Consider the following 22,395-nt stretch of genomic DNA (forward strand, 5'->3'; position numbering starts at 1 on the left):
CTGAGAATGAAAGAGATCTGTAGAGTCTCTCCGAGGGCACGAGGGCAGGAGAGATGAGAATCGCAGTCTCAGCAAGGTGTCTGTATTGAGCTGAAGCTTTAAGGTATGGAGCTGTAGGCTCCTTGCGTCTTGGCTTATTTTTAGCCGGGACTGGAGGCGACTCTGTCAGTTTTCCACAGCTTCAGCATCTTTTGGTGTAGCTCTGTGAAGTGTTTTTGGATTCATGCTGGAGTCGTGGCGTAACGAACAGTTCAGGGGTTTAGGTTTAGACTCAAGAAGCGGGGTGCCAAGACAGTTTAGATTATTTAATATACCTGAATTTTCAAAAAGAAGAAGGCAGTCACGTTTAACTGCTACGTATTTTACTGTTCTGTAAACATCGTGAGTTATCGTATTCCAATCTGTGTGTGAAAGTCTTCAGCTCCTGAAATATCATTGTATTTTTAGTGCATGAAGTGCACCAAGTTAAATCATTATACAAATATTTATTGTATAAAAAAAAGCCTAATCTGCACAATTTAGTTTTCTTTTATTTTTTGCGGCTTCTATCATCATCGCCAAATGTTATCGCACGTCCCAGGATTTCCTCATTGTGCAGGTCCAGTACAAACATACACACTTCTCTATCAACTGGCAAAATAAATGGCAAACATCATAAATTCTGGTTTTGAAAGACCACATTTTCTTTTACAATAATGATATTGTCACGTGTAATTTTTGTTTTCTTTTTAAAGCTGGTAAAATATGCCATAGTTGATTAAAACACTCCACTTAATTTTATATGTTAATCTTATCATGTTCACAACTCAAATATTCCACACCCCCCTGGATGAAACTCATGGTGAAGCACACACACACACACACACACACACACACACACACACATGCAGTGAACTTACACAGAGTGAAGCTGATCCATTCCAGCCTGAAACAGCAAGCATTCACACTGAGATGCAGTTTCGTTGCCTAGGTACTTTTTCCCGTCGGTGTAGATTTATTTATTTATTTATTTTTTTTGAGTAATGTAATATATTTAGATATTCCAGTTATGCACAGTGTTTACTTAACAATAATTATTCATTCATTCATTATCTGTAACTGCTTATCCAGTTCAGGGGCGCGGTGGGTCCAGAGCCTACCTGGAATCATTGGGCGCAAGGCGGGAATACACCCTGGAGGGGGCGCCAGTCCTTCACAGGGCAACACACACACACACACACACACACACACACACACACATTCACTCACACACTCACACCTACGGACACTTTTGAGTCGCCAATCCACCTACCAACGTGTGTTTTTGGACTGTGGGAGGAAGCACGCAGACACAGAGAGAACACACCACACTCCTCACAGACAGTCACCCGGAGGAAACCCACGCAGACACAGGGAGAACACCCTACACTCCTCACAGACAGTCACCCGGAGGAAACCCACGCAGACACAGGGAGAACACACCACACTCCTCACAGACAGTCACCCGGAGGAAACCCACGCAGACACAGAGAGAACACGCCACACTCCTCACAGACAGTCACCCGGAGGAAACCCACGCAAACACAGGGAGAACACACCACACTCCTCACAGACAGTCACCCGGAGGAAACCCACACAGACACAGGGAGAACACACCACACTCCTCACAGACAGTCACCCAGAGGAAACCCACACAGACACAGGGAGAACACACCACACTCCTCACAGACAGTCACCCGGAGCGGGAATCTAACCCACAACCCCCAGGTCCCTGGAGCTGTGACTGTGACACTCCCTGCTGCACCACCGCGCCGCCCTAACAATAATTATTCAAAAGCTAATTAAATATATTGTTGCTGGTTGTTGTTTGAGACTCTTAGTTGCAAGTGCTTGTGATGGCACGTGATAAACTGTAGATTGTAGTATTCAAATTTTTTGTGTGGGGAGATATTCAGGGTATTTCCCACACGTTAGAGCTAACACTCCTTCTCCAACTAAAGAACCTACATTTTCACACCATGTGAAGGACAGCTGCTGCGTTGAAACAAGTAGAAAATGGAGAGGCGTGTTGTTCTCCGGACGTCGATGATATTAAAGAAATTGCTTGTGTAAAGAACAAAGAGGAAACCTTCCTGATACAGTAAATGTGTACAAACACGCATCTAAAAACACTAGGCTTGAGTACAGTGCTGCTCTATTAAGATCAGACAGTTGCGGTTGACTATATTTAGACCCCGCTGTACATATTGACAGTGACACGACTCATATCGACAATCACAAGCCATGCCATGTTGTCAAAGAATAGGGGCAATACCAGGGAACGAAACATTACAAGTAACGTCGAGTATAATCTCTCCTCACATCTGCACACTATCATGTCCTGGAATTTTATGTAGGCCAGTCAAATTTCCCCTTTTCCCTCCTGCATATCAGCCCGGCTGCTCGCTCTGAAGCTAAAACAATGGGATTCTGTGAGCAGATTCCGTAAACATAAATCTATTTCTGTCTCATCTCTTTCCAACTGCCAGCAGCTAGCCTGAGCTAATCCAAATGGCCCAGTTTCTCAGTAAACAAAGTATTAATTACCGTGATGTGTGATTCAGGTTGTCCTGTTGAGATTGACTTGAGCCTGAAATCCCAACCCCCCCCTCAACGTAATAATCAGGGATTATGAGTGTCTGCTTATAGATGGCGTCTAAACATAGACGCTGTGATTAAGGATTGAATAGTTTTAGTAATGGAGACTAAAATACTCGATGGAAAACTACAATAGATTGTACATAGTTGGGTTGGGTGGTATTCCAAAGCTGGTTTTCATACAGTTCTCTCTTCCCGTCTTTTCCGCAGTCAGTTGCCGTACTTCGTTAAACACTGTACCGAGAAATTGATGAAACGTAAGATAATATTGCAGTTCCGTCACTACGTAATATCTCCCGCACAACGAGAAGGCGACAAAATGGCTGAAATACCATATTAGGATGCTTCGTGTTGTTCCGGATGTTCAGAACACACCACTTTACCGCGGAAATACAGTATATTTACGTAATTTATGTATTGCCGGTGCTCAACCCAGTTCAGTTCAATCCTGACCTGAATGTAAAGGATGTAGGTGAAGTGTATTCCCCCTCATTTAAAGAGGACACAGTCTACCCCTTTCCCACAAGTTAACACAGTTCCCTGGGGTCTTAATTAACGGGGTTTTGCTTTGGATAAAAACCACAGGGATCATACAACACTACATATTCTCCCCCTGTCTAAACAGCCCTCCTCAGAACGTCTGGTTTCAGCACCTGTTCCTTTAAATGATAATGAGACACAGTTCAAATGCGAGGAGCAGAAGCCATGTTTTTTTTTTTTTTTATTAATTTTCCCTAGTTTCTTTTTATTCTCAATTTTTTTTTTCAAATTTCAATCCACTGCTTTTATTTCTCTGCACCCTGTATCTGGATTGATCCACGAAAATGCGGGTCCAGTGCTGTAATTGGACAGATTCCAAAGACGGGGTGGGGCATTTCTAAAATCTCTCCACTTCATCCAAATCTTTTGACTTCTGACTCGTTTTATCCCACTTTTTGGGTGGTCTTGTTTCACATTGTGTGCTTTGGTGGGCTCTAGATCCCTGAATTAATGCACTCAGGTGACTGTCTATGAGGAGTGTGGTGTGTTCTCTCTGTGTCTGCGTGGGCTTCCTCCGGGTGACTGTCTGTGAGGAGTGTGGTGTGTTCTCCCTGTGTCTGCGTGGGTTTCCTCCGGGTGACTGTCTGTGAGGAGTGTGGTGTGTTCTCCCTGTGCCTGCGTGGGTTTCCTCTGGGTGACTGTCTGTGAGGAGTGTGGTGTGTTCTCCCTGTGTCTGAGTGGGCTTCCTCCGGGTGACTGTCTGTGAGGAGTGTGGTGTGTTCTCCCTGTGTCTGCGTGGGTTTCCTCCGGGTGACTGTCTGTGAGGAGTGTGGTGTGTTCTCCCTGTGTCTGCGTGGGCTTCCTCCGGGTGACTGTCTGTGAGGAGTGTGGTGTGTTCTCCCTGTGTCTGCGTGGGTTTCCTCCGGGTGACTGTCTGTGAGGAGTGTGGTGTGTTCTCCCTGTGCCTGCGTGGGTTTCCTCTGGGTGACTGTCTGTGAGGAGTGTGGTGTGTTCTCCCTGTGTCTGAGTGGGTTTCCTCCGGGTGACTGTCTGTGAGGAGTGTGGTGTGTTCTCCCTGTGTCTGCGTGGGCTTCCTCCGGGTGACTGTCTGTGAGGAGTGTGGTGTGTTCTCCCTGTGTCTGCGTGGGTTTCCTCCGGGTGACTGTCTGTGAGGAGTGTGGTGTGTTCTCCCTGTGCCTGCGTGGGTTTCCTCTGGGTGACTGTCTGTGAGGAGTGTGGTGTGTTCTCCCTGTGTCTGAGTGGGTTTCCTCCGGGTGCTCCGGTTTCCTCCCACAGTCCAAAAACACACGTTGGTAGGTTGATTGGCGGCTCAAAAGTGTCCGTAGGTGTGAATGTGTGGGTGTGTGTGTTGCCCTGTGAAGGACTGGCACCCCCTCCAGGGTGTATTCCCGGTGTATGCCCAATGATTCCAGGTAGGCTCTGGACCCACCGTGACCCTGAATTGGATAAGGGTTACAGATAATGGACGGACGGATGGATGGACATCTCTCTTACGTATAAAAATCTCAAAGTGGAATTACGACTTCCTGTTGCTGTTATAATTCCAGTAGTGTGTTTATATCATGTGTGTGCTCTTAATTTTTTTTACGTTCAGTTCAGAGAGAAAAGCCTGTATTTACCGCCTCACAGCTTTGATTTCCACTCCACTTTATGTATTTGACAGACACTAGGTGCATTGCATCATGTGCCATAGCTTTATAAATATATTCATAAATGTCAGCAAGTAATTTTAAATGCATTTATGCACAACATACAGCTACCTTCTGCTCAGTGGTCAGAAGCACATTGACCAACTAGACTGAGATGGATCGGAGTTGGGTTTGATGTAGTCTTTGGGAAGAGAGTGTATAGGAATTCCAGAAGAGTGCATTTTATTGTCATTTATTCAGTCGACTGAAGAACATGGCTGAACTGGTACCCAACATTTATAATGGAAAGAGAACTATGTCCAGTGTTTCTCTATACTTTTGTGAACCTATAGAACGTCCCGAAAGATTCGCAGGAAATAATGTAACTTATTTATCTGGACAATAAATTAATAGAAATTAAAACCCATGCCTGTTTTCTTGTGGAAGAGTCTAACTCTCATAACACACACAGAGCCTTCCTCAGTCTGAAACTCACAGATATAGTCGAGCCGACCAGTGTCCATGGGTGTAATTTAAGGTCCAGATGATTAACATCATCACTCATCAGGTTCTGACGGTAGCTGGAGTTATGTAAGTGTGGGCTGCTTCGGCAGAATGACAGCAGGGCTGTTCTGCAATCATTTTATCCCTTTATTTATTAATTTCTTTGAGCAGTTTCTTAAAAGAATGAACAGAGTTATGGTGACCTTGTGCTTCAAAGTATAATTTTGCATTTATTTAAACTTCCACGGCTCCAGTGGTCTGCTCTCTTACGTCTTACATCTCTCAGGTTTTATTAATAATTTTATTATTATTGTTATTAGAGTCCAAGCGCTGGGAGTAGGACCCTGTGGCTTTTATTAGCCGTCTACATTGTTGTTTTTTATTATTGTTATTGTTGCTATTATTACGTGTGAATCTGTACTAGAGTTCTGTATTATTGTGAATATCCAGACGGTTTATTTACATTTCTGACCATACATAAACATTAATAAAACACAGGCATGTATCCAGCATCAGAGAGGAATGGGACATTGCCCGGTAGATTGTTAGAAATATATAAATATCTGCTGTTGCTGATACGGTGTGTGTGTGTGGTCCAGATGTGCTGTGGTTCAGGAGGGAACCTGATGGCTAATATTAGCAAGTCTGGGTTCTTTTTTTCTTTCTTTTTTTTTCCAGCCCAGGAGCAGTGTCTTTAATCTTCTCTTGGCTCCTGCTTTTGAGGGCGGTGAAACCACGGGTCGCATCTCACCTTTTTCACATCCTTTCGCATTGAAGTGACTTGCCGTTTTCACCAAGAAGGTTCTACTTTGGTTCAGTCTGTTGCCCAAGACCACAGTGGATTATTCTGTAAGTCCACCTTAAAGAACATAACCAGATATATTTCAGGATTTGGCATAATGACCATGTACCTTGCAGCATCACGTATACCATGTTTCACCTTCTTGACCTTCATCTTTCCCTTATAGCTTTACCGCTGGTCTCCCATGACCCAATTAAACTCCCTCTCTTCTTCCCCTCCTCTCCGCAGAGCTGCTAAAAGGGTGTGAGTCAAGGCCCTGCAAAGGGCAGCTCAGTGGTGAAAGTGTTGTAGGTGTGAAAGGAATATACCGTAATCATAGTGTAGCCTGAAATGCAAGACGGATAGCCTCGTCGCTCGGCTAATGAGGCCTTGCTTTCCTCCGGTGAGCCGGACTAAAGAGCGGTGGTGCTGGACTTGGAGTCGGCGCGGTGGTAATCTCAGGCTGAGAGATGATTGTGTTACCAGAGAAACATATAGCACCCGACTCAGCGGAAATGTTTTCTAGGTCTGTTCTTTTTTTTTTTTTAGAGCAGGAAATTATTGCATGAATATAATAGCTAGATTCCTCTCCACACGACTAGAACTGGAACTCCAGTTTCAAAGACGACTGGGAAACTGCTGTCAAATTAAGTTACTGTTGGCAAGTGATTGCTCTGTCTGCCTGCAGGGGACTCCAGTGTGGCACTGAACATGTCCGGCATGAGTCTAGCTATGGGCCAAATGTTTGTAGGCAGAAGCCCACCCAAGGTTTCTTTTGAAATCAAGAGTATGAATAGGGAGTTTGTGCTCTTAACAGTTTAATTTTCTGGAAATTCTTTTACACTACATTACTACGAGGTTTTGCTTGAATGAAAAACTTTGGCATGGACATCTACTGATGTTCTGGGCCACGAACACCACTCCATACTCTATAGGTCTACTTCCATACTCTGGTCCATACGTGGACTTGGAAGATTGTCAGCAACGGCTGCAGTTTAAAGGAACCACTCAGTTGAAGAGGTGTCTAAAAGCTTTTCGGCGTGTACTGTATAACGCTGCATGTTCTCCTTCTAATTATTCCACACTGAAAAACAGATTCGCCGTGTACCGTTCGCAGAGAGAGTGAGACACTTCCCATCTGTCCTTTTTAAACGGAGAGACTTTTATTGCATGCGACCCCGGGCCATTTTCCAGCATTTATAGTTTGTTAAAGGCAGAGGCTTAGGGTCTGCATTTGGAAGTCATTTCTTATTTCCTGTGGCTTTTAGTGGGAGAATGTAGGTTGGAGCCCGACCCCTGTGTCAGCTCCCTGATATCATCAAACGCTGTTCCACCATTGTTCTTCTGTATCGGCGGCGAAGCGGACTTCAGCCGAGCTCATTTGCATGAGATTTACATTGTGAATCAGAAACGCCGTGACTGGGAATGTGCCTCTTAACGGCACTGTTACTGTAGCTTTCTCTAAATCTGGAATTGGACACGGTGTCCCAATGCAACAGATCTTTCAGTACTTCGTAGAATGAGTGCCTTGTGTTTATATGTATTTGTGTTGGTTCCGTTAGTGTCTTATTTGCCATTAAGGCCTTGATTTAATGCACACTTTTACATTAGACAGGACACATGATTGGGATTTTTAGAGAGGCGCTGGTGTCCTTGGATGTAATTCAGATCCAGATGATTGACATGATCAGGTTCTGACAGGCCCTAGAGTTATGAAAGTGGGCTGTCATGCCAAAATGCCTCAGCTTTGATTAATAATATTTGGGAGGTACGACGGTGCCACAGCGTTTCAGGATCATGGGGTTCTGTACGTTTAATTGCCCACTGGAGTGTGAGCGAATGACTACGTGAACGTACGATACTCTGGCCTTATGTCCAGTGTTTCTGTGTAGGCCCCAGATCACCTCCACCCTGATCACGATGCAGTGCTTACGGAATATTAATGAATTAATGAACGGTTAGGATTTTGATCCTTTCAGAAGCTTAAAATATTAAATACCAGTTAAAACATGTGGTGATAACTCAGTTCAAGTTCAGTGTTACACCATTACACCATCAGTCATAACACGAAGCTTGATTTCATCATTCCTCACTGTTTGATAGGAGGTTTTGTATTCTCTTGTTTCCAGACCGAAGACAGACTCCGCAGCAGTGTAAGGCTGAAGGCTGACATCCCAACACGACCTGATCACATGGTAAGCCAAGATAAGCCCTTTAATCATCCTCGGACGACGTTGGCCAGCGCTTGTTCGGGTCAACGTCAAGCCTCCGTCAGTCGCGCATGGACCCGCAGGTCCGAAATAGTCCACGAGAAGCAACAATAGCGATAGATTCCCCGTGGTTGGATTGTACAGTCTAAAAATGACTTGCCATGTGTTTGAATACAGAGATATTTCCTGCCTCGCTGTCAGCTCTTTCATCAGATATTGTCCCAAAGTCTGTTGTCATGGTAACGCAGCGTGACGCGAGGATCACAGCTCGTCTCGAGCCTGAACAGGGATGGAGCCACACTCTGCTGACAGTACCTGATGGTGCTCTTCTGAAAGGCCACCATGCGTGTACCCACAATGGCGAATCCACCCTTTCTTCTTAAAGGGGTTGCTCCTCCCTTTTTGCTGCAGTGTTTGCACAAGATGTTGGATGTTTCTGTGAGGATTTGATGGCATTTGGTACTCCAGCTTATCCCAAAGGTGTTGGATGGGGCTCCGTCTCTCCAGATTCATTGCTCCACAGCGCTTTGTGGACCGGCTTCGGAGGGCCATGCTCTACAGGACACACCGAGAGATGAAATGGCTTGTGAATTACAATAGCACTGGGAATGTGTAGTATTAAATTCAGTTGATTCATCGAAAAATAATCTGTAGATTGTCATTTACTGAAATATATCTTAGGAAGTATAGTATTATGTGGCGAATAAAGAGCGGATATGCTGTGGATCTGCTTTTATTTCGGTGGTAAACTATCTATCAGTCTCGGGAAGATCTCTGTTTATATCGGGTAGCTGAATGAGAAGATATCAAGCCTTTAAAGACTAAGCAGCAGCTCTATGAAAGTGTCCAACAAACAAACACAGTGGAGTTTGAGTTCCTAACTTGTGTTTATTGATAGTCAGAAAACATGTTATTTCTTACTAATTCAAGGAATAAGGTTTAAAAGACCGTTGCCCCCCCAATGGTGTTGGGAAACTCTAATAGGCGTTTTATATATCAATAAGTTTAGCTTATTGCTAGGCTATTGTCATGAATAATGTTGGGTATTTAGCTAGATACTGTCATAACAGTCAGTCATAACGGTGTTTTACCGCGGCGTTTTATCAGCTGTTGTCCACCAGTGAAGTCACGGTCGCGTTCAAGATTTCCGTAGCGAGCTCGGGTTTTTCCGTCAATTTAATAAAATTGTCAGTTTTAAAGCAAATTAAGCTGCTATTTTCATTTTAATTCATACTTATATCTGTCAGTGACTACAGTAATGTGAAATATTCATGGAGGTCCATTAAGTAGTGCTTAGCCTTTTAAAACCCATTTTTTCGTCATGCGTACTGCTCTTTATTCCAGACACTTCTGAGAAGCCAGATATTATAGATCCACAGATCAGATTGTAGGGAATCGATTATTGTTAAAATAAAACATAGCGCGTCCTGCTCCTCTGGCCTGGTACCGTCCTGAGCCCTGAGGCGCTCTACTTCGCGACTGATGTCGGCTCTCTTGCGAACAATGGAGTGGCGTGTTTTGATTCACCCAGAGGAAGTGGAGCCGTGTGCTGCAGGTGCTCTGGCAGTTGTTAACGAACACCTTCTGTACCTCCACACTCAAGGAAGAGGGGGAGGGGAACGCTACAGTAGACTCTCTTCCTCCACAGTGAAGTGAGGGAAAGACTAGGCCTACAAGAGCAAGCCCCCCCCCCCTCTCTCCACTTAACTGCCATTTCTGAGCTCACAGCGGTGCGTAGGTGGGATGACTAACGGCTCTCTGAAAAGAAACGGTGACATCTGCTTCCCTTTTTCTGGGTTTCTGCTTTGAAGATTTGCGAAGTTCCAGTTTCAGACTTGGACTCTCGGAAGTTGGTGTTTTTATTTTGGATTTCTCGTTTCGCTGTCTCCCAGAGCAGACTGATTGTGCAACAAACGCTGCTCCCGTTCCCTTCTCTGCAGGCTCCAGTCTGTGGATACCTGGCTGTGTGGCAGGGCTGAAGGATGATGGTCACATCGTGATTTATTAGTTTTTCTTCTAGGGAGGCACTGATATGGGAACCGTGGGCTGATGATATTATCTAAAAGTACGTGTTCGCCAGTGCTGACGCATGAGCAATTTTAAATGATGACAGTGGCACTGGACCTGCTTCTGCATGCGAGATGTGAAAAAGCAAAATCGTCCCCTACATGAGGCTGCAGAACTAATCAACAAAATCATTGAAATTGATTATAAAATACTCAGTAACTATTGTTTGGTCTAATGTAATTCCAGAGTCTCTCAGATGAATATTCAGTCTGTCACTCTGGGTGTACGCAGCTGTTTTGACTCTGTAGGCCTAATGCAGGAGATTGAAAACAGAGGTTGAAAGATGGGCACCCCCCTTTAATTGTCTACGCTTGTTTTAACCACAAAAGACAAACCTTATCTAGTTATGAACAAATACTACAAGGTCTCAGGTAGATTCTGTGAGTCAAGATGTGTCTAGCTCAGTTCTCCTTATGTATCCCTGGCCTCTTTTCGCTTCAGCAGACAATGAAGCTAGTCTTAAACAAGAACGTGTGGCATGTTAACAATTTTTCTCTGCAATAAAACTTTTCTGTAGAAATGGGAGGGCGGCACAGTGGTGCAGCAGGTTAGTGTCGCAGTCACACAGCTCCAGGGTCCTGGAGGTTGTGGATTTCTTCCGGGTGACTGTCTGTGAGGAGTGTGGTGTGTTCTCTCTGTGTCTGCGTAAGTTTCCTCCGGGTGACTGTCTGTGAGGAGTGTGGTGTGTTCTCCCTGTGTCTGCGTGGGTTTCCTCCGGGTGACTGTCTGTGAGGAGTGTGGTGTGTTCTCCTTGTGTCTGAATGGGTTTCCTCCGGGTGACTGTATGTGAGGAGTGTGGTGTGTTCTCCCTGTGTCTGCGTGGGTTTCCTCCGGGTGACTGTCTGTGAGGAGTGTGGTGTGTTCTCCCTGTGTCTGTGTGGGTTTTCTCTGGGTGACTGTCTGTGAGGAGTGTGGTGTGTTCTCCCTGTGTCTGAATGGGTTTCCTCCAGGTGCTCCGGAGGTTGGTAGGTGGATTGGCGACTCTAAAGTGCCCGTAGGTGTGAGTGTGTGAGTGAATGTGTGTGTTGCCCTGTGAAGGACTGGCGCCCCCTCCAGGGTGTATTCCCTCCTTGCGCCCAATGATTCCAGGTAGGCTCTGGACACACCGCAGCCCAGAATTGTATAAGGGTTAAGATAATGAATGAATGAATGTAGAAATGGGAAGGAGTGGGCGAGGGAAGGTGTAATCTTGTGCAGTTCTATTGCCATCATTTTTGAAATGTTTGTAAATATAAGATATTTTAATAATATTCAGGCAGTGCCAAAAATGTTGGATAATAAAATAAATTAATTCATTCATTCATTATCTGTAGCCCTTATCCAGTTCAGGGCAGCGGTGGGTCCAGAGCCTACCTGGAATCATTGGACGCAAGGCAGGAACACACCCTGGAGGGGGCGCCAGTCCTTCACAGGGCCAATAAAGCAAATTGCATTTTGTAATTAATTGTATTTTTTTTTATAAATATATTTTTTTATTTATATAAATAAAAATATATATAAATATATTTATTTTTATAAACAAATTAGTACACATCGCACTGCCAGGTGTTGGTCAGTCTCCAAAAGGAGAAGGAAACGTTAGCGTATGTTAAATGCAAAAGCATGCGTTTAAGGTCATTTTGAAGCATTCCTATTGGAACATAGGTCTTGAAACATCGACAAGGTTTAAACATAGACTTGTTTTTCAAAAAATGACAAAACTGGAAAAACAAGATTTTGTTGTGTCAGCAATTTTTTTTAATAGTGTAAAGGTCTGTGTTCTTATTTTTAAACCCCCCTCCAGGAATCTTAGCAAGGAAATGAGATGTAGCCTGCTTAGCAGGTGCAGCTTCACAAAGAGGCTTCAGAGACACAGGAGAGATGGTTTTGTGAGCTGCCCATATAAAGGAAGTGGCTTTTATCCCAGCATATCTCTCCTCGAGCCTCTCTGCTGTAGACAAGAGAGTATTGTGATTAGCCAAAATCTTCACTCTCTTCAGAACAGCTATTTCAGTTCAGGTATTTTTCTCTCCCGAGCGCAGCAGTCCATCTGTCTTCCAGTGTGTATTTTTAGGGGCAGTGGACTGTAGAGATTTTGTATTGTGGATATCCAGTGACATGGTTTAAATTGTAAAAACTGTATAAAACTGTTAGTGATGGCTGATTATATAATTTGTCGTTATGCAGATTTTTTTAAGCTATTGTTATTGAGCCGGTATTGGAGTTTTAGCTGATATTACAACCCATATCTCTGCACTTTTTTGTGCTCGCGCATTTGCACTGACGCCTGTAAATTGTCTGCCGTGTGGACGGTTTTCAGTTTCTGCAGAGAACAGTCTCTGGGGTTAAATTTCTCAGTGGTGAAAACTAATTTAAAACATGAGCGACGCTCGGTACACACACAGCGGTGTAAACACACACACACAGCAGGTTAATCGACAGAAAGGTACTCATCCACCACAGTGCTGGAGCCCTTCTTATATAAAACACGTGAAAATAGTCAGTCACTCAGCGCCTGCATTTATTACTGAAACTTGATGATAAACTTTTACAAACACTTGCTCAAACACACTCTAACACACTCTGCTCACTCCCTCGCTCTCCAAAACAAACCCGGTGCTGCACTAATAAGCGCCCCTGAAGCAAAGGCTTGTCCTATGACGAGACTTTTATTTTGCTTTAATCCAATGTGAATTAGCTTTAATTACAAAAAGATACATTTATCTGTCATCATCTGTATCAGCTACACCAATGTGCTAATGATCGGTTATCGTACTGCCCTCAAACATTTAAAGGCTAAGCACCACTTAATGGACCTCCATGAATATTTGACATTATTGTAGTTACTGACAGATATAAGTATGAATTAAAATGAAAATAGCAGCTTAATTTGCTTTAAAACTGACAATTTTATTAAATTCACGGAAAAACCCGAGAAATTCTTGAACGCGACCGTGACGTCACTGGTGGACAACAGCTGAACAACGCCGCGGTAAAACACCGTTATGACTGACTGTTATGACAGTATCTAGCTAAATAACCAACATTATTCATGACAATAGCCTAGCAATAAGCTAAACTCAAATGTAGAGGTACCGTTATTCTTGTAAATGTGATCGAAGTCGAACTCGAATTCATCCGACACTATAAACCTCCGTAATGCAGCTACGTAGCCGAGTATAATCTGAGACACAGAGTTTAGCGAGTCAAGCTAACGTTAACTAACACCAACTAAAACAGGCGAAGTGAGTGTCCTTACCCTGTTTACCTCCATGTTACAGAGGCTCTTGAACACCTTTCGTTGGTGTCCTTACATGCCCATAGTGTTGGAAAAGCGCCAGTGAAATGAGCTACAGATAACGGAGTGAGCGGATGGTCCTTTCCAAAGTGCCCGTTTAAAGTTGACAAATTTAGTCCATTTTCTGGATATTTTGGGATCTTTGGGCCATTTGTTCACAGATGTCCCACTGTACATTGAATGATTGCAGCCAAAAACAACACACCTTTTCCTCATTTTGCATTAAATTAAGTGCAGCTTCTAGAGTTGTTGTCCACCATCTACGTCACAGGCAAGACGCCTATTAGAGTTTCCCAACACCGTTGGGGGGGGGGACCAACGGTCTTTTAAACCTTATTCCTTCAATTAGTAAGAAATAACATGTTTTCTGACTATCAATAAACACAAGTTAGGAACTCAAACTCCACTGTATTTATTTGTTTGACACTTTCATATCGCTGCTGCTTAGCCTTTAATATCGGTGCATCCCTATAAACTATAGAACTGTACGTTATTCTGGAGCCTTGGTCAAATCGAGTCAAGTCATTCATTCTTTTATTAATTTATATATGAATTATTTAAGACAACTAGATAAAACAAATGATCTCATCATGGATAGATCTCACACTGACTCTCATAACGTTATGTACGTGGTAATGTTATAGCAACACTTTTGAAACGTGGGATTTAAAACAGGAAAAAAAAATCTACAGTTTGGTTTTGTTTGTACAGTACTATTATTATCTACAGCAATCTACAGCAAAAGAGTCCAGATAATGACATGTAAATGAGAGTAAGTATATGACAATAAGAGTACAGCGTGATTGGGGGCACAAAGAATGACGCAAATCCCTCATAACTGATTTCACTGTCGGAGGTGTTGCATCAGATTACTCCCAAATTTATGTAAAGCAAAAGGGACTTAACAATTACTGTTTCACAACAGAGCTCTGATATTCATCCTAAGCTTGCCATCATTTAGAAAGTGTGAAGCATCGTGAGGTTGTGGGGCTTTTTCTTGAATGTAAATATAACAGATTGTACATTTGCCAGGGTTATTTCTGTCTACTCTGGCATTTTCCAGTAAAAAAAAAAAAAGCTTTATATCTTACCACCCTGTAAAATCTCTAGATGTGGTCTCTGGGTACGATTGCATGTTTATATGTGAAGTATATGAGATGTGGTCTGGTTTGAGTGGCGTATGTCCCCAAAAGTAGCCCGTCCATATGGTTATTATGAGAAAGAAGGCAGCCATATTGAGTCAAAGATTGAAAAAACCAACCACTCGCTGGCTACTCGGTTTTTGTTTTGCTTATTTAATGTATTTACAAGGAAGTTGGAATATTTTTAGAGAATGGAGAAGAGTGCATTGCACAGATGTTCTGCTAATTCTGCTAAATTCACCTGTTTTTTTATTGCAGGTGCTGAGACACTTGGACAGGACTCTTATAAAACCTTAGCATTGTGGAAAAAGAGTTGATACTGTGGTGAGTAGAAATAAGTGTTTGTTCTTTGAGACCTTTTATTGATAATGGAGCACCTGCTCTTTGTTGCGAGAGTCTGCGTTTTCTATTCCTGCTGGCGCAGCAACACCGTATCTGACTTTTTGCAAAGATAGTAATAATAATAAACGTCTGTTGCAATGTTGGCGGAGACTCTGTTTGAGAAACAGATCAATACTTTTTCGTAAATATGTTTTTTTGTGGTGTTTATTCCCTCAGCTCCAGCAGGAGAAATTTAATTGATCATTTTTCAGTGTCTCTGCGAGGGAAGGGATTTATGTAAAAAGATTCTTAGCTTGTGTAAGCTAACAACACATTTATACACAGCTTGATGGGTGGCTAAACAAAGTAATTATTAATCTGACAACCTTCCTTATGGGATTTTTCATATTATATTCAAGGCTATTATTGGTTTAGTGTAGAGTTCCTGCCTGAGCTGGGAACTGAACCCTAGTCTTTCCTGTGGAGGGCAGTGTTGTTATCCACTAATTTGTACCGGTCTAATATCACTAATACTATTAATGATCAACAGTAAATGCACACCTCTGTTTTTAAAACATTGTTAGTTCACTAAATCACTGCCTGGATGGACTGCGTAGTGAATAATACAGATTACTTTCTATAGCCCATAAGCTTTTATGTGATATGCACATCTATAACGCTACTTTCATTCATTTTATATAGTAGCTATAAATCAAAAATTAATTCATTCATTTTAATAAGAATTAAAATAATAATTAAAAATTCATCATAAAAATATAACGAAGTGGAATTAATTATATAATATATATATAATAATTCAAGTGGAATCCATTATATTAAATAATATCGCCTAGCATTGACAGCGCTCGTGCACTGGAGGCTTGGCATTTGTTTTACATTCAGCTCTGAGTGTTTGTTCACAGCCACTGGATACAAAGGGTTAAATGGAGCTTCCACCCGGAGCAGCAAGGGAATAGATCCATGGTAACTGTGTTTGGCAGGAATATGAGGTCACCCTCGGATAACCTGTAACAAAGGCCTTTAGGCTTCATTTTTTGCTTTATCTGGTCCCTGACACATCGCAAATGCTGGGATCCAGGCAATAAGGACCTGTAACGTCTACGCTTGATTTAATGATGATTTCAGACTAATCGTAACAATTCTTGGAAAGTTTCCGCTGTCCTAACTTGCTCCAGTTCCAATTCAGATAAGAACTTAAGAGCCTTTGTAAGCCCAGACCCTGTTTGCCCGACCTTGAATACGTTACTCATTAGTTATTTGTCTTATGTGACGAAGGGACGGGGGAATTCCTGGAATTGTTCGCTCGACTCCTCGGCAGTCGTGGGGTGATAAGAGCTGACTGCTGGAGATTGAAGCTAATTTGTCATTGATTATTCCTTCCCTGCAACAGTGAAGTGGCGGTATTTATTTGCCTGTCCAGTCAGAATCAGAGGAGGGGGAGATGGAGGATGTGGACTTGAACTAAGGCTGGGCAATTAATCAAAAATCAATATTCACAACTTTAAATTGATATCAACTTGTCTATATCAATTGTATCAGTTTTTTAAAACTGTTTTATTATTTTTCTTTTATTCTGTTATGTCCCCAATATGTGTTCATGTCCCTTTAAAACCTCATTACCACTCTGTAGTCACAAGATTCTGCCCCTACCTGACACATGGAAGAAACATGTAGGAGAACCTAAATGCCGAGGTCGGCCGAGCGACTCGAGCAGCTCGTACCAAAGAAAAACACAGCGTCTGTGGTTTGGACGTGATGTGTTTTTGACTTTAATTTAGAGGATTCCGAACAAAAGGAAGTCAAGTGTAAACACTGTGCTTTGGTCACTGAAATGCCACCCCCCCCCACCCCTCAATCACACACCGAATATAAACAGTGCTCAAAAACAAGACAGGAATAAACTTCCAGTGACATTAGGAAAAATATCCCAGCTTTGATTCTGGAGCATACTGTAGTCACTGAACTATGAGGGTCAAATATGCAAAAAAGTAAATAAGCGTTAATATGGTAAAATGTACAATTAATCGTGAAATTGATTTGCGCTCATATCGACCAGCACTAACTTGAAACATGGGCTTCATGGGGTTCACGCTGCAAGGCAAATCTGATTGGTTCCTTAAACCTGATTCTTGGAGCAAGTTGCAAGGCGAAGCTGTGTCAATCACATTTTTAACAAAGCTGGTTAGATTCAAATTCGTTTTAAAGCCACTGGCAATCGTTGTTGGAATGGGATTGGGGGAAACGTCAGATTCCATGTGGCTCTTTGTTATTCAGACTACAGAAAATCTGAAGTGGTGAAAAGTTGGATTTGAGCTGCCGGACTTAACGAAGCCTTGGAGATGCCTCGTGATGCAGCTGGTGTGAAAAGTTCACACATTTGTCCGCGAAGCACTGAGGCAATACACATGGACTAAAGATTTACAATAAAGACTCTCTCCTCCGTCTCCTGATGAAAAGCCCAGTGTAATGAGCGAGGTTTACTCTTGCTCTGGCTCAGAAGAGTATTCTTTAGAGAAGAAGAAAGAAGAGAATACAGTCTCATGACAAGTCCTTTACCTTGAAGTGGATAACAAGTGCACATAATAAGTGTAAACAGGCGTAGCTCAGGTCTCAGACCAACAGGATGCTCAACTACAGAAGAGATGATTAAAATGTCTTTATTTAAAGTTCTGACTGAGATTCTGGTAAAAATCTGAGTGACACTAGGGGCTGCATGTGGTGTTTCTGCAACACAGCTCCAGGGCCTCACCCAGTAAACATTTAGCCGTTGATTCAACGTTGAAATAACGTAATGACTGCCGTCTAATCAACGCTCTCTTAAGGTTGAAAATGAAAGTTGAAAAGACGTCCAGACACAGACATTGAAAAGACGACTATTAGACGTATTTTGGACGTCCATTGACGTTATTAATTGGTTCCGAAATAAATTGCTTGTATAAAACACATTTTGGACGTCCACTGACGTTATCGATTGGTCACCACTTAACTAACTTATTAAGATGGATTTTGAACGTCCATTGACGTTTAAAATATGTCCTTGACGGACAGACTACTTTTAGACCTATTTTGAACGTCCAGGGACGTTCCTTGTTTACTGGGCAGGGTCCTGGGTTCAGTCTCTATCCTGGGTCACTGTGAGGGCAGTGTGTCTGCATGGGTTTCCACCAGATTGCCCAGTTCTGCCCACTGTCCAAAGCCATATTTTGGTAGGTGGAGTGGCTGTGTGACATTGTCTACAGGCTGAGTGTGTGATGGACTGGTGCCCTGTCCAGTCTGTGTTCCTGCCTGGTACCCAGTGACCCAATGACCAGGATGAAGTGGTAGCAGAAAATGTCAATATCAGATGATGTTCTTGATTATACAACATATCACTTCCTTGTATCCATAGCCTGTGTATTGTGATCACAAACTTTTACTAAAAAGAAATTCAGTTTTCTGCCTGATTGTTTTCTTTTGCACACCCTGAGTGGGTCTCATCTCCTCCGAGGCATTCAGCTGAATGTCTGGAGGCGTAACAGTGGAATGAGAAAGTCTAGTTTTTGTCTGAGCTGTACAGCGTCTAGCTTTGAATCATTTTTGTCCTCCCAGTCTTTGGTCCCTGTGCTGGGACTTTGTGGGACTTTGTTTCCTACCTTCTTGTGCCACACTACGTTCATGAATTCCACTCTTACAGACCTCCTATAGCTCGCCTATCCAAAAAACAATGTTGTTCATATTTCCATTCTGTCTTCAAGGAGTCCCACCATGTCACAGCTGTAAAGAAAGGCCTTCCCTGAATAACCCCCCATTCTGCTGACCTCCTGAGTGCTGCAGAGAGGCAAAGTGACTGCCATTCTCTTGATCCATCTTTTTAAAAAAGCAAGTACAAACACCACTCTGACAGTAGGGCTGCACTCAACCAGGCAGCGCTGAGAAATCTTTCACCCACATTCGTCTAGTTTTTACACCGCAGTGACCTACATTGGCTTTTTTCTTTTGTTTTTTTTTTTAAGGTTTCATCCTCTTTTAAACATGTCTTTATAGTAGAAAATGGGGTTTTCCTTGACTTTTTTTTTATTGTAAATGTGTACTTTGTTTGCACTTTGTAAGCACTGAGGAAATATCAGAAACTGCAGTCCCCACAAACTTCTGAACCCTAAATCTTTGCCTTAAGAGTTCAGCACATTTGGCAGAATGTGAAAACTATTTCTGAGCCCAAGAGTGGTTCAGAGATCCAGCCATTGGTTCTCTGGGAAATGGTGATCTGAAACAAAAGCCCTTACAGTCCTCAGTGTGTGTGAAAGGAGACCACATCTGTCAGCACTGTACATGAAATGACAAGACCCGTGTTACAGGTAAAACATTACACCAGTGTGATCACTTCTGTGATCACTCCTCTAACAGTGGAGATTAAAGAATGTACAAGTGCCGGCTTCGTCAAACTGCATATGTCATATCCTGTTTAGACTTGTAACATACCATCACTGTTGGAACAAATCGAAGCACCTTGTTTTCCATTGTTTACCAGTCACCTATTTGGAGGCAAACGCTCCAAAGCTGGTTTAATCTACACTTAACACATAAACTACAGTCCTAGTGATCTGTTTTCCAACTCGCTTAACAAAGCACTGTTATGTCACACTCTTTGCTGTGATATTCACATTTTGTACGTTCCACCAGCACAGCATCCGTTTGTGGCTAGCGTTTGAGGTGATAAAAGATTATACCACTTTTAACAAGACGCTCAGTATTTGGTGGACATGGAGAGTTATTTTCTTTCTCTCCTTTTAAATAAATATATAAATACACACACTTTGTAACACAGTCGTGGCTCCAGTGGCATTTACATGAGATTATAGTCTCGGTTTCAGCAGCACAGGTGTTTGAGGTTCATCACAGACTGCACTGTACACTCTAACGGCTGTGGAGGCATGAGATCACGTTTGGAAAAGCAGTTCTACCCAAATAAAGAGAAACACAAACACAGTAGAGTCAGCATTTCAATTCCCATCCGTCTGTTTGTGTTTAATTATAAATAAAGATGCAGTGATATGTCAGTATAAGATTTTCACTTGGATATGCATTGTGCACGTTTGAATTTTCATGCAAAATGGTGTTCTTTTCTGTAATAAATAATGGCTCCCTTACAGTGAAATATTCATTATCCTAAGATCTCACAGTGGAGTTGGTGTAGAGCCAGTTTCTTTCTGACTGTGGCTCCACTGTGTGTGGATCACATTACTTTGAGCTCTTGCCATTTTGGATTTAACCAGGCTCTTTCCCATTTCACATTTCACATGCAAAGCAGCTGACCAATCAGAGCAGAGGTCGTGATTATTAATTATATTTAAAGCCACAGTAAGAAACACCCTGATTCTATGCTAGACGCAAATTTATGTGCTGTACGATTCACATACAAGACGAAGACTGTCTTTGATAGGCGAAACGCTAAAGGGTGATTTAAAAAAAAAAAAAAAAAAGTGTGGAGTGTTTAATGAAAGATTTACAAGCTGTAGGTTTCAGCTGTAGGGCAGCTGTACCCGGTGGGGGTAACTGGAAGGTTGCTGGTTCGATCCCCAGAGCCGGGAGGCACCTAAACCCCAACTGCTTCCCAGGCACCTTGGCTAGGGCTGCCCATCACTTTGGGCATGTGTGCTCACTGCCCCCTAGTGTTCACTAGTGTGTATAAATGTGTGTTTCACTGCACGGATTGGGTTAAAAGTGGACAACAAATTCCACTGTGTGCAAGTGATTCTAATTCTAATATTCTTCATTAGATGGAATTGTAGGAACATGAAAGGGGTGTTGTTCATCACATACTCACTCATATTTATGCATTATTCCAATTATTATTCCATTATTATTATTATTTTTTTTTTTTTTACATTTTGCAAAAGAACATTATTCATTCATTCATTCATTGTCTGTAACCCTTATCCAGTTCAGGGTTGCAGTGGGTCCAGAGCCTACCTGGAATCATTGGGCGCAAGGCAGGAATACACCCTGGAGGGGGCACCAGTCCTTCACAGAGCAACACACACACACTCACACCTACGGACATTTTGAGTCGCCAATCTACCTACCAACGTGTGTTTTTAGACTGTGGGAGGAAATCGGAGCACCCGGAGGAAACCCATGCAGACACAGGGAGAACACACCACACTCCTCACAGACAGTCACCTGGAGGAAACCCACGCAGACACAGGGAGAACACACCACACTCCTCACAGACATTCACCCGGAGGAAACCCACGCAGACACAGGGAGAACACACCACACTCCTCACAGACAGTCACCCGGAGGAAACCCATGCAGACACAGGGAGAACACACCACACTCCTCACAGACAGTCACCCGGAGAAAACCCACGCAGACACAGGGAGAACACACCACACTCCTCACAGACAGTCACCTGGAGGAAACCCACGCAGACACAGGGAGAACACACCACACTCTTCACAGACAGTCACCTGGAGGAAACCGACGCAGACACAGGGAGAACACACCACACTCCTCACAGACAGTCACCCGGAGCGGGAATCGAACCCACAACCTCCAAGTCCCTGGAGCTGTGACAGAGACACTACCTGCTCCGCCACGAAAGAACAATATAACAAGGATATTTCAGCCAGTTTTTTATGGTGTGATGATACTGAAAAATTCTATTAAATAAATGTAAGGACGAAATATAGGATATCTGTAGCCAATGCTTACACCAGAATATTGTAAAACGCCCTTTAAATTTGGTGTAATATGTTGTGTACTGCTGGTTGTTTATGCGTAGACAGTGACCTACACAAGGAGAAATCGCTCCAACCAAGATCCCTTTTTATTTGCCTATAGCAGTGTAGCGGCAGCCTTGTGGGCTTGTAGGTGAGCAGGGATTTATAGAGCAGTTACCAGGAGCAGGAGAGGATTTGTAGATTCATGATAAAAGATACCCAAGCTAATGACCTGACACACCTAGAATGTACTTTTAACAAGCCTTCCCCCGGGGGACGAGGCTCTGCCTTGGTTTTCAGGCTCGAACCCGGTGGAAAACCATGACCTCGAAGAGGCCAGTAGGACACGGCGGAGGAGAGAAATCCATTTATGCCTGTGCCGTGTAATATTCCCTCCATGGTCAAATTGGCACTGATGGATCCAAAGCCCAAAGTAGGTCAGGCGAGGTGACACATTAATCTCGGCGGCCCTGTTTCTTTCTTTCTTTCTTTCCTTCCTTTTTTCGTTCTTCCTCGGTGAGCGTGTTGCATCACAAACAGTTTACTGCCACATCCTCCTTAATCCATTGTGACAGTGTCTGCTAGCATGTGGCGTGTAATAAGCACTGCTCATTGTTCTTCTGCAG

At 43.0% G+C, this 22,395-nt stretch overlaps 1 protein-coding gene across 3 annotated transcripts in view; it reads left to right on the forward strand.

The window, feature by feature from the left end:
• The window catches only part of tbl1xr1a (TBL1X/Y related 1a), a 53,611-nt gene that overhangs the window by 15,616 nt on the left and 15,600 nt on the right, over nt 1–22,395 (forward strand). The window contains exons 2-4 of one of the 3 annotated variants that reach the window (XM_066647776.1): nt 5,928–6,098; nt 8,160–8,225; nt 14,985–15,050. The gene's annotated coding sequence lies outside the window, so the exon portion shown is untranslated. The remainder of the gene's footprint in view (nt 1–5,927; nt 6,099–8,159; nt 8,226–14,984; nt 15,051–22,395) is intronic. The other 2 variants (XM_066647775.1, XM_066647777.1) reach the window with 2 other exon arrangements.

The sequence above is a fragment of the Hoplias malabaricus genome, chromosome 16, assembly GCF_029633855.1.
Source record: "Hoplias malabaricus isolate fHopMal1 chromosome 16, fHopMal1.hap1, whole genome shotgun sequence".
Classification (NCBI taxonomy): Eukaryota; Metazoa; Chordata; class Actinopteri; order Characiformes; family Erythrinidae; genus Hoplias; species Hoplias malabaricus.